Genomic DNA, 10,557 nt, shown 5'->3' with positions numbered 1-10,557 from the left:
TTTTGAAGTTGATGGGTATTGTGTTTCTATGGTTTTGGCTCTTGGTATTGAACAAGGCCTAAGGCTATATAAGGAGAAGATCACTAGGCAAAGATAAGTGTGTGGTTGTTTGACGCAGAGAGAGGATCTGGTATTGCTGTTATCTGTTCGGGACGCTTGGCAAGGGTCGGATCTGACAGCAAAGGCAGAAGTAATCATTTCTAGATCTGCACGCGGGTTGCCTTTGGAGAAAGCGCGTATACACGCGTTTTGGTACAGTGAAGTAGCGTATGCATGATAAGGGTTGATATTTCAGGTTGTTGCTGATTCTGGTGGTTGTTGCAGAGTTCTAGATTCTGGTTTGGGTTTTGTTTCTTGATGACAGGGTTTCAGAGATTCGGTATTGGTTTGTTTTAATGAATTATGATGCAAGTATAAGTTTGATGATTGTATTGCGGTAATGTTTGCTTTGTACTCTTGGATCCAGTCTGAAAATTGATGAAACGTGGTCCCTGAAGGTGTAGGGTCAGCACCTACGTACTAGTAAATGGATCAGCTATACAAGAGCTGAGGGAGTTGTAGCTCCCTTCCAGAAGTAGTTGGAAAACGAAAGAGAGGGTTGTAGCCCTCTGCAGGCTGTAGCCTGCATACTGTAAAGGACTGCACCAGTATATTGTAAAAGAAGTTTCTCATTAAAGAAGAAAGAGACGAATTGCAGCAGGTGTTTTCACCCACATTGGGTTTCCACTTATTCATGGTGTTCATGTGTGTGCAATTGTGTGATGATCTGTTCTGTTATACTCACCTTTTTACTGTTAATAGCTTAATAATGTTCTGATGCATTTACTGAAGATAAGATTAACAATCATAAGATCTCTGGATATACGCTAGTTTCATTAGACACAGTCGCGTGTACACGCGGGTTCACTTTAACTAAATCTGTATATGTTTCTGAGTATGAAATTGAAAAGTTGAATCTGATCTATAATACTGATCACCCCCCTTTCCGTAATATTTCCTACATTGTTCTTTATAGAATCAGGTAGTCCATTCAAGATTGCCTTCATTACTTTTTCATTGTACTCGTTGGATTCTCCATCCATCCTGCTATCATCAAAAACTAATTTCCAGATTTCAATGCCTTGAGTTTGTAAGAAATTCCTCATTTCTGCTTCACACATAGTAAAGTTCCCATTGAACCATGGAGCCTCCTCAAATTTATTTTCTTCTATTTTAGTGGTAGAGGGAGACACCTCCTTAGGAGGATTGGAGACTTTCTTCCTTGACTTTTCCATTTGTGTTCTAAGACCAACCTTCAAGCTGTTAGGCTTCAAATTAAGCTACTAGCTCTGAAACCAATTGTTCGAAATATTGAGAGGTGGGGTGAATCAGTATTCTTTTTCAACTATTATTTTACGAGTTAAAACATTTATATTCAGAACACAAGATGAAAAACAAGTATCAATGCTTTTATTAATATAATATTTGCAATAAAATAGATATAATATATAAATGGTTGCAATCAATTTCCAAGCATCAACTTGGAATTTTGTGAGGTTCCAACCTCTAGAGCTCCAACTCTGTTTTGCAAAGGCAAAAATCTTAGACTTAGGAGCACCAACTCCCAAGGACTTCAATCCTTCTAGTTCATATGACACCAGTCCCAAGGACACCAATCCTTCCTACTTCTGAGGCACCAATCCCAAGGACTCCAATCCTTCTTACTTCTGAGGCATCAACCCCAAGGACTCCAATCCTTCTTACTTTTGAGGCACCAACCCCAAGGGTTCCAACCCAATCTTGTCAAGGCATGTTTGATAGTAATGTTCTGCTCTCAGAACTCTTCTTTACTAAGTTCTGTTTGTTTATAGCTTCACTGTAGTCTCCATGCTACAGCATCAATGACAACCAATCTTCTTATGAAGAGTCTTTACAACTCTTCATATTGTCTAGACAGAGTCTCCAATAGCCTTCATGACCTCTCGTAATGTCTCCACACAACTTTAGTGAGTCTACTATTAGTTGCACTAAGCTCTGCATAACAACCAACTTTCTGTTCAAGCATCTGTTCTTACTATCAATAAATCCTTCAGCATGACTGCTTCTCTGCTAACTACTTCTCCCTTCAAACAATGTTAGATAAAACTTTATTTATTACATCCCATAATTGTTCTACAAACTGCATTGTGTACCTGATTAATTCTTTCACAGGGTAACATGATTAGCAGAGAAGCTCACTCTTCGAATGCCTCCTATCCTATTGGTCCGTCGACCCTTTTCTGTTCTACTGGACCCTATAGCTACCTCTATTTTCTCCAAATTTTTCAACAACACTTCCACTTTCTTTGTTCTCTGTTTTTGTATCTTCCTGATGCCTCTAATTGCCGGTTTCCTCTTTCCACTGGCTCTCTGGCTTCCTCCTCTGTTGTTATATTTTCCTCTGCCTTGCTTGATGCTTAGGCTTCCCTCCTCAGTTATTGTAGTTTCCTCTGCCTATTCAGATTAGCCAATGCTTCATGTACATGTTAATATAGAAGAGAAGGCCGAATTACAAAGGAAATGATGTTTATTAAACCATATCAGAGAGAGGTCCCTTTTTTTTAATAACGTTCATATACAGGGCTTTACTGTTAACAGAGAGACTGTACCAATCAGGAGGCCCCACCTGCCACGTCACCATCACAATTCAATCGCCATCATTTAGGCCGCTGAACTATCAGAACCGTTATTTATGCATTTTGGCCTTCAAACCCCGTGCAATACAATTATTTGAAATACATAGGAATATATGGAAAAACCCGACCAAATGCTTAAGGCTAGACTTCAAATTCATTACACCCACATCTATAACTTCATCGGGTCCACTGTGTAATCACAATCAGTAGTCGTAGCTTCCGGAGGTCCTGTATAAGTTGAGCCCATAACATCGCCGATGGCCAATGGCCCTGCTGGACGCGATATAGTATTAAGTTGTGTTACAATCGGACCATCGGGTCCGCAACATATATCACAATCGGCGCTTTCAAAGTGGCAAGGCCTTAAGCACTTGCGATATGTCAGATGCGACATAGCATTAAGTCATATTGTAGTGTTTAAGCGGGTCCGCATGCTTTATCGCAATCGTGCTTTGCGAGGTCCGATAGGCAGATGTGATATACAATAAAGCGTTTCATAATGTTGCAACGGGTCCGCAATGTATCGCTATTATATGATATATATATATATATGTGTGTGTGTGTGTGTTGCAATTCACAAGTTTTAATGCGGCAAGGCTTAGAGCCCAAATATAACAATACATATGAAATACACTTAGAACCCGCTTTGAAGCACTTACCCAGACTTCCGCTGTTTATACACCCGGACATATATGTCTCGTCGGGTCCGCACATATATATCGTTGTTGGAGGTTTCAGCTAGTGGCTCATAAAACCCACCGATTTTAATATCGCCAATATATATTATATATATATACGCCACCTCTATACTATATATATATTTATAACTATATATATATAATATATATATATATATATATCTATATCTATATATTATAGATATATATATATATATATATCTATATATATATATATATATATATATATATAAATATATATATATATATATATATATATATATATATATATATATATATATATATATATATATATATATATATATATATATATAGATAGATAATAATATAAATATTTTCCACCTTCGATAGTGTATATTGCATATGTATAATATATGCTACTCTACCTCTGTCTTTAGCCTTTATGTCTTCCGCATATATATGTATTCAGCTCTTCTTTGGCTCTTTGGCATATATTACTCCTGATATGGCTTTAGTAGCTCCAATAGCTCCAATAGCTCTGTTTTGCTCCTCCGATAGCTCTCTCATAGCTTTGTTTCACTCGTCTAATAGCTCTGCTTTTCTCCTCTGATATGATAACTCTTGTTGGTTCTTCTTACATGCGGTGCTCATCTGATGTGGCTCCTCTTGCTCCAATATCTTCCTTTGGATTTGCAATGTCTTTCAATGACCTCCTCTGATACTTTCATACCTTGATGGCTTCTGCCTTTTCCGATATTCCTCTCTTGCTCTGATATTCTGCAATACTCTTAAGCATAAGCGATAGCTTTGACATGCCTCCTTTGTTAACTCCTCTATTAAGAAACTCTTGCTTATGGCTTGGCTATCCTGATGGCCTTGCTCCTGTCTCTTCATGGATCTACTCAGCTTCCCCTTCATGGATCATCTAGTATCTAGAATATTTCCGTATTGACATCAATGACAACCTAGGTCAACAACAACATGGTTATGATGTAATATTTCAAGGGAAAACATGTTATATCTATAACAAACCTCCTGATAGAACATTGATAGCTAAGGTTGAAAAAAACAAGAATAGGATGTTTCCTTTGACACTTAGAAGTCAAAATCTCTCACATTCTTTTGTCCACAATGTGTCAAGAATAGATGAATCTGAACTATGGCATTCTAGATATGGCCACATACCATTAAAAAGTTTAAGTCGGCTTTAGAAATAGTCAATTGTCATTGCTCTCCCTACTATGAATGAGAAAGACTTTAATTGTGAAATTTGTGTTCTATCCAAGCATAGAAGAGACAACTTTCCCACATCTTCCTCTATAGAAAAAGAGCCCTTAGAGCTTATCCATACAAATGTATGTGGTCTAATGAAAACATATCCTATTGGTGGTAGTCTTTATTTCTTAACATTAATTTATGATTATAGAAGGAAGACAAGTGTGTATTTCCTCAAAAACAAATCAGATAAATTCTCAAGGTTCAACAAATTCAAAGAAAAAGAAGAAAAGCAAAGTGGAAAGCCTTGAAAGTACTCAGATCTAATAGAGGAGGAGAGTACAACTCCAATCATTTCAAATCATTTTGTTAACAATAAGAAATCATAATGCAGAACACAACAAAATATACTCCATAGCAGAATGGAGTAGGAGAAAGGAAAAATTAGTCAATCATGAACATGGCCAGATGTATGCTTCATGAGAAGAAATTGTCAAAGAATTATTGGGATGAAGAAGTTTCAATAGAAGTGTATGTTCTCAACAGATCTCCAATATCCACTCTCCAAGATACAATACCTCAAGAAGCATGGGATAGTAAAAAGGTAAATGTATCTCACTTTATAATTTTTGGATGAGTAGAATTTTCACACGTTCTTCAGAATCTAAGAAGGAAGCTTAATGATAGGAGTGAAATATGTATTTTTGTAGGCTATAGTGAGCAGTCAAAGGCCTACACACTGTATAATCGAGTTACAAAGAAGTTTGTTTTAAGTAGAGATGTAATAATTTTTGAAAACAAATATTGGTCTCATGATGTCGATGAAGCTTCAAGTGAGTCTTTTTATCCATGAGAGCCACCAAGATTACAGGTTGAAGAAGAACCATAACATTCTGAAAATGGTACATCTTCAAGCAGTGAATCCACTAGTGATTCAACATCTTCAGAAGACAATCAGAAAACAAGAAGTGTCAGAGAAATATACGAGCAAGAGCATGAGTTTGACCAACATAATATGTTGTCATTTGTTTCATCTCAAACAACTCGTTTTGAAGAAGTAGTTAAATAAAAACATTTGGTAGAAGTAATCAACCAAGAAATTGTTGCCATAGAGAAGAATCAAACTTGAGAATTAGCTGATTTCCCAAGAGACAAAACCATAATTGGTGTAAAATGGGTATATAAGACAAAGCTAAATGAAAAAGGAGAAATTGATAAACATAAGGCAAGGCTGGTTGCCAAAGGATTATCACAATAGTTTGATGTTGACTATGGTGAAACCTTAGGTCCAGTAGCAAGGTTTGAAACTGTGAGAACCATTCTGTCCACAACAACTCAACACAAATGGAAAGTCTATCAGCTTGATGTAAAATTTCTAAATGATCGATTGTATGAAGAAGTTTATGTAGAGGAGCCTCCTAATTTTGAAGTTTGAGGACAAGAGCATAAGGTTTACACATTAAAGAAAAGCCTTGTATGGTTTGAAACAAGCTCCAAGAGCTTGGTACAGTCGCATTGACACCTATCTCACCAAAGGTGGTTTTTTCAAAAGCAATCATGAGCCAACTTTGTATACAAAAATGCGTAAAGGTAAGATTATTATTGTATGTCTCTATGTAGATGATCTTCTTTATACAGGAAATATGATGTTAGAATATTTTAAAGGAGAAATGAAAAAAGAGTTTGATATGACAGATCTAGGAGTCATGGAATACTTCATAGGCATTGAAATTCACCAATGTGCTAAATTATGGATTTTTTGAAAATATGCCACTAATATCATCAAAAAGTTCAGAATGACCAATTGCAAACATGTAGATAGACCAATTGCTCAAGGCACAAAACTGAGCAAAGACGATGTAGCACCACGAGTTAATTCCACATTGTATAAAAGTCTAGTTGGTAGCTTGTTATATTGCACTTCAACTAGACCTCATATTATGTTTGCAACAAGTTTTGTCTTGAGGTTTATGAAGTCATTTAAGATTTCTCATTGGAAGGTTGTGAAAAGGATCTTAAGGTATATTGCACACACAATAGACTATGGTTTGTTCTTACACATTTTGAAAATTGTACACTTTGAGGTTATAAAGACAACGATTATGGAGGGAGTTTAGATGATCACAAAAGCACCTCACAGTATGCTTTCCATCTTGGAACAGAGTCAATCGTTTCAATATCTTATGCAGAGGAAAAATATGTAGCAGGAAATTCAGGAGCTTGTCAAGTTGTGTGGTTGAGAAGATTATTGAAAGATATTTTAAATATTGAGAAGTAGCCAACTCCAATCTAGTGTGATAACACTTCACCTATTTCTTTATAAAAAATTGACACTTGTTCCCATTTCATCCATGACCTTGTCAATGATGGGGACATAGTACTTGATTTTTGTAGTTCCTGTTATCTCAAAATCAGGCCCTGGAAGGCTGCAGACCAGGAAGACTTCAAGTAACTATTTCAAACCAACTTTTGGCTGAGGCTTAGCCTCCTCAACCTGAGAGGGCTCTCTCAAAGGTTAATGATTTTGATAAAGATTAGATGGCTAACTCTATGAAACAAGTATGAAAAATATGAATGGTGGAAACACATTAAACAAAACTATCCATTGGGCTTATGGAGTCAACAACACCTCAATATAACAATGAACTCAACCTTACATGGAAGTCAGGGCATTCAACGTTTAAATATTCAGAAAATAAACTCATATGGGACACAGTTTATGCATGTATACAGGAAGTCAGAGCACATTCAGTGAATTCTGAGTGATTATACATCCATACCACTGTAAGAATTAAGAAAAAGGAAAACATCACATATTCTGAACATGGAAAACCCTTCATGAATCCTGAGAAGCAAAGTCAAGCATCTATTATTGAAAATGAGTCATACATATGCCAAGTACAAGCTTTTCCATAAAGATTTCCAACCCTTTGTACATCAGCTCTTCTGCTATATATAGATCTCTTTACACAACTTAGATTCCTCCTCCAGCATGAGGGAAATTCGAATTCATCCTACTATGACACCTATTGATACTCAAAACTAACTATTAAATGCAAATGACACCTAATTAGCAGTCCTAGAGACCTAATACAACTAGGAGTGTAACTCCTTATCATGATTCAACAACCTTATCTAAGAATTTAAAGCATTATTTGACAACTTGCAACCTCAAGGAGTCGAATTTGATGAAGCCTCCCACGTGGTCACCCAACTGCTGATGACAAACCCTAGAAATTAGGGAACATGTTTCCCTGTTTTTAGGTTTAGATCCTTGAAAATTGAAGAGCCTTTATCTCTTCATCCATGACACATTTTACAAAAATGAAGGAGGTTTTTGTAGCCCATGTTCTATAGAACAAAAACCTCTCCTGGTTTTTGAAAACATTTCTCCAACTGTCCAGAAACTGTCCTTGAAAAACACGTGGCAAACAGGAAAAATCCGTTTTCTGAAATTAGGGTCTCAAAAGCTTAGTATATCCCAACTGAAAACACTTATGAATAAAGTGAGATAGGTTATTGTATCTAGAAATTTTATGAAGAGAAACCTCCCTCATAATTCCAAAATATGTCTTCCTGTAACCAAAAACTGATTTTGAAAAAGACTGCTAAAATCAATAGACAAAGCTTGACTTTCAGCAGTTTCGTAGCGCAAGTTTAACCATAAATGCCTCCCACCTTAGAACGAATTTGAAGAAACTGAAAGAGGTTTTTGTAGTTTGGTATGTTAGGAATAAAAGCCTCTTTCAGTTTTCAAAATTAATTTTTCAGCTGCTTAGAACCCCTTCTAGAAATTTACTAGTAAACGCAGAAAACAAAGTTTTTTCTGCTGAAACAGGCTGCTACAGGGGTTTCGCAGCGCGCTGCGAAACTGCTGTGTAATTTCAAAAACACAGCTTACATGCCAAATTTGACTGTCTTGAGCTTCTTCATTTTGAAATTTCCTTCTCATGTGCCTTGGAGCTTTTCAAACTGAATATATATATATATATATAGACCCCATTCTTTCCATATGCCTCCACATAACACCAATCGTTTGTTGTGCCAACCATTAATGAGAGATTACACATAGGATTCTGGACAACTGCAGCAAAAAACCTATCTAGTGCCTAGTCAATTAAATGGGTTGCAATAATGCCTTCAGTTATCTGAGATTTCCTCAGAATACCATCTGGATCACATGTCACAAACCAACCAATCTGCCAACCAGGAACCATCCATTTCTTCGATATGCTCCCAAGAGTAATTACTGATATATTTGATGCAAAGAATCCCATTGGAATGAATGGCTTCTTACCAAAGACAATATGAGCATATACTTCATCTGAGATTATTAACAAACCTAACCTTTTAGCTGTCTCTGCAACCTTAGCCAAATGATCATGGGTAAAAGTGGTGCCACATGGGTTGCTTGGATTGATAACAACCATTGCCACTGTGTTGCTATCTGCAATTGTATGAATTTGATCTAGATTGATTTCCCAACCCCTTTCTGGAACTGAATCATGACGCCTTGCTTCCTTTTTCTTGCATTGCCAATAAGTGAAGATGACATGAGATATAAGCTTCTATTCTGGCTGAAAAATAGGGCTTGGGACAGAGCTCATAACTTCTCACAAAAAACGTATTTGGAAAAACTGAAGGAGGCTTTTGTGAACCAATCTATGCTGAACAAAAACCTATCTTGTTTTTTTGAAATACCTTCCCTACCGCCCAGAATGTGTCTTTGAAAAACAGGTGTAAAACAGGAGATGAAAAACTGCACCTACAACAGTTTCGTAGCGCAATTTTTGTCATTAATTTCTCTCAGATCGTAATGGATTTGAGGAAACTGAAGGAGGTTTTTCTATTTCAGTCTGTTAAGAATAAAAAGCTCTTTCCATTTCCCGAAATAGGCTTTCATTTGCTTTAGAGACCTCCTGGAAGTTGACTACCTTTTCATAATAAAACTTTGGAGTTCATAAATGTATTTCTTTTCTTTGCTTCTTTTTGAAACTTGCAACCTGTGCATACCAAGATAGCTAATGACCTAATGATGAGGATTCTGATAAATATGACAGCTGAGTGAGATTTTTTATGGATCAGCACGAAATCACCTAGACAGTTGCGCTGCGAAAACACCTAAAACTGACTTATGCACTACGAAATTACCTAAAGAGCTTTGTAGCACATAATAACCTTTGAACAGAGCTGACACATGGAAATTGTGTGAATTATGAGACCAGTGGTGAATGAGAATGCATAGTGGACTCCTAAGACTCAGACTCTAAGGCAAACAAAAACTCAAACTTGGACTAGCACCGAATCTTTACCATCAAGCTAGTATGAGAAATTTTGGCATTAAAATTCTTAAGTGATAACAGTGGCTCCACTTGGGATAGTGTGCTCCTGTAGTACACTAAGAACTCGCAGGTCCAGTGCTTTGTCCATTTTATGAAAAACATAGATTTGTTTGACAAACATCCCCTTCAAGCTTCTTGGGCCTTCACCTCGGGCTTAAGCTTGATGATGACTGTAGGAAAAAGAAATTTACATCTACTAAAAAATGCTCAGTCAACCTTGAGCTTATTTGCATTTCCTACCTACCTACCCTATCAATTTCAAACTTCACTTGTAGCTCAAGCAACATGATATTTCCAATAAAGCCAATCAATTGTCTTCTCTGTTATTGGAGGCTCTTGACTACATTCAACCTCAAAATAACCATGGTAGTGAGATGACCAAATCAACTCATAATATACTTGATCTTCATAATCCAAATGAAAATGAAAGACCGGAGTGCAAATCTTGTCCATATATTCACTTATAGGGTCAAAGAATACATGGTTATGTTGATGATCATCATAACATTCTACATCTTTAGACAACTGATTCTCAACCACACAAGATTCTTTCGATATGCTATCGAATTGCTTTTCTGAATTCTGCCTACAAACAATGTAATTTTTCTCTTTCTTACGATCATTTATTGTTGTAAGCTGCTGAGAAGTTTGACATAAAAAACCAACCTTTTCCTCTGCCTGAGGGTC

Source organism: Pinus tabuliformis, chromosome 6, assembly GCF_031772625.1.
Source record: "Pinus tabuliformis cultivar Carrire ecotype Pingquan chromosome 6, CPIR1, whole genome shotgun sequence".
NCBI lineage: Eukaryota > Viridiplantae > Streptophyta > Pinopsida > Pinales > Pinaceae > Pinus > Pinus tabuliformis.
The sequence above is the reverse complement of the archived record's forward strand: the minus strand, read 5'-3'. Positions refer to the sequence as shown.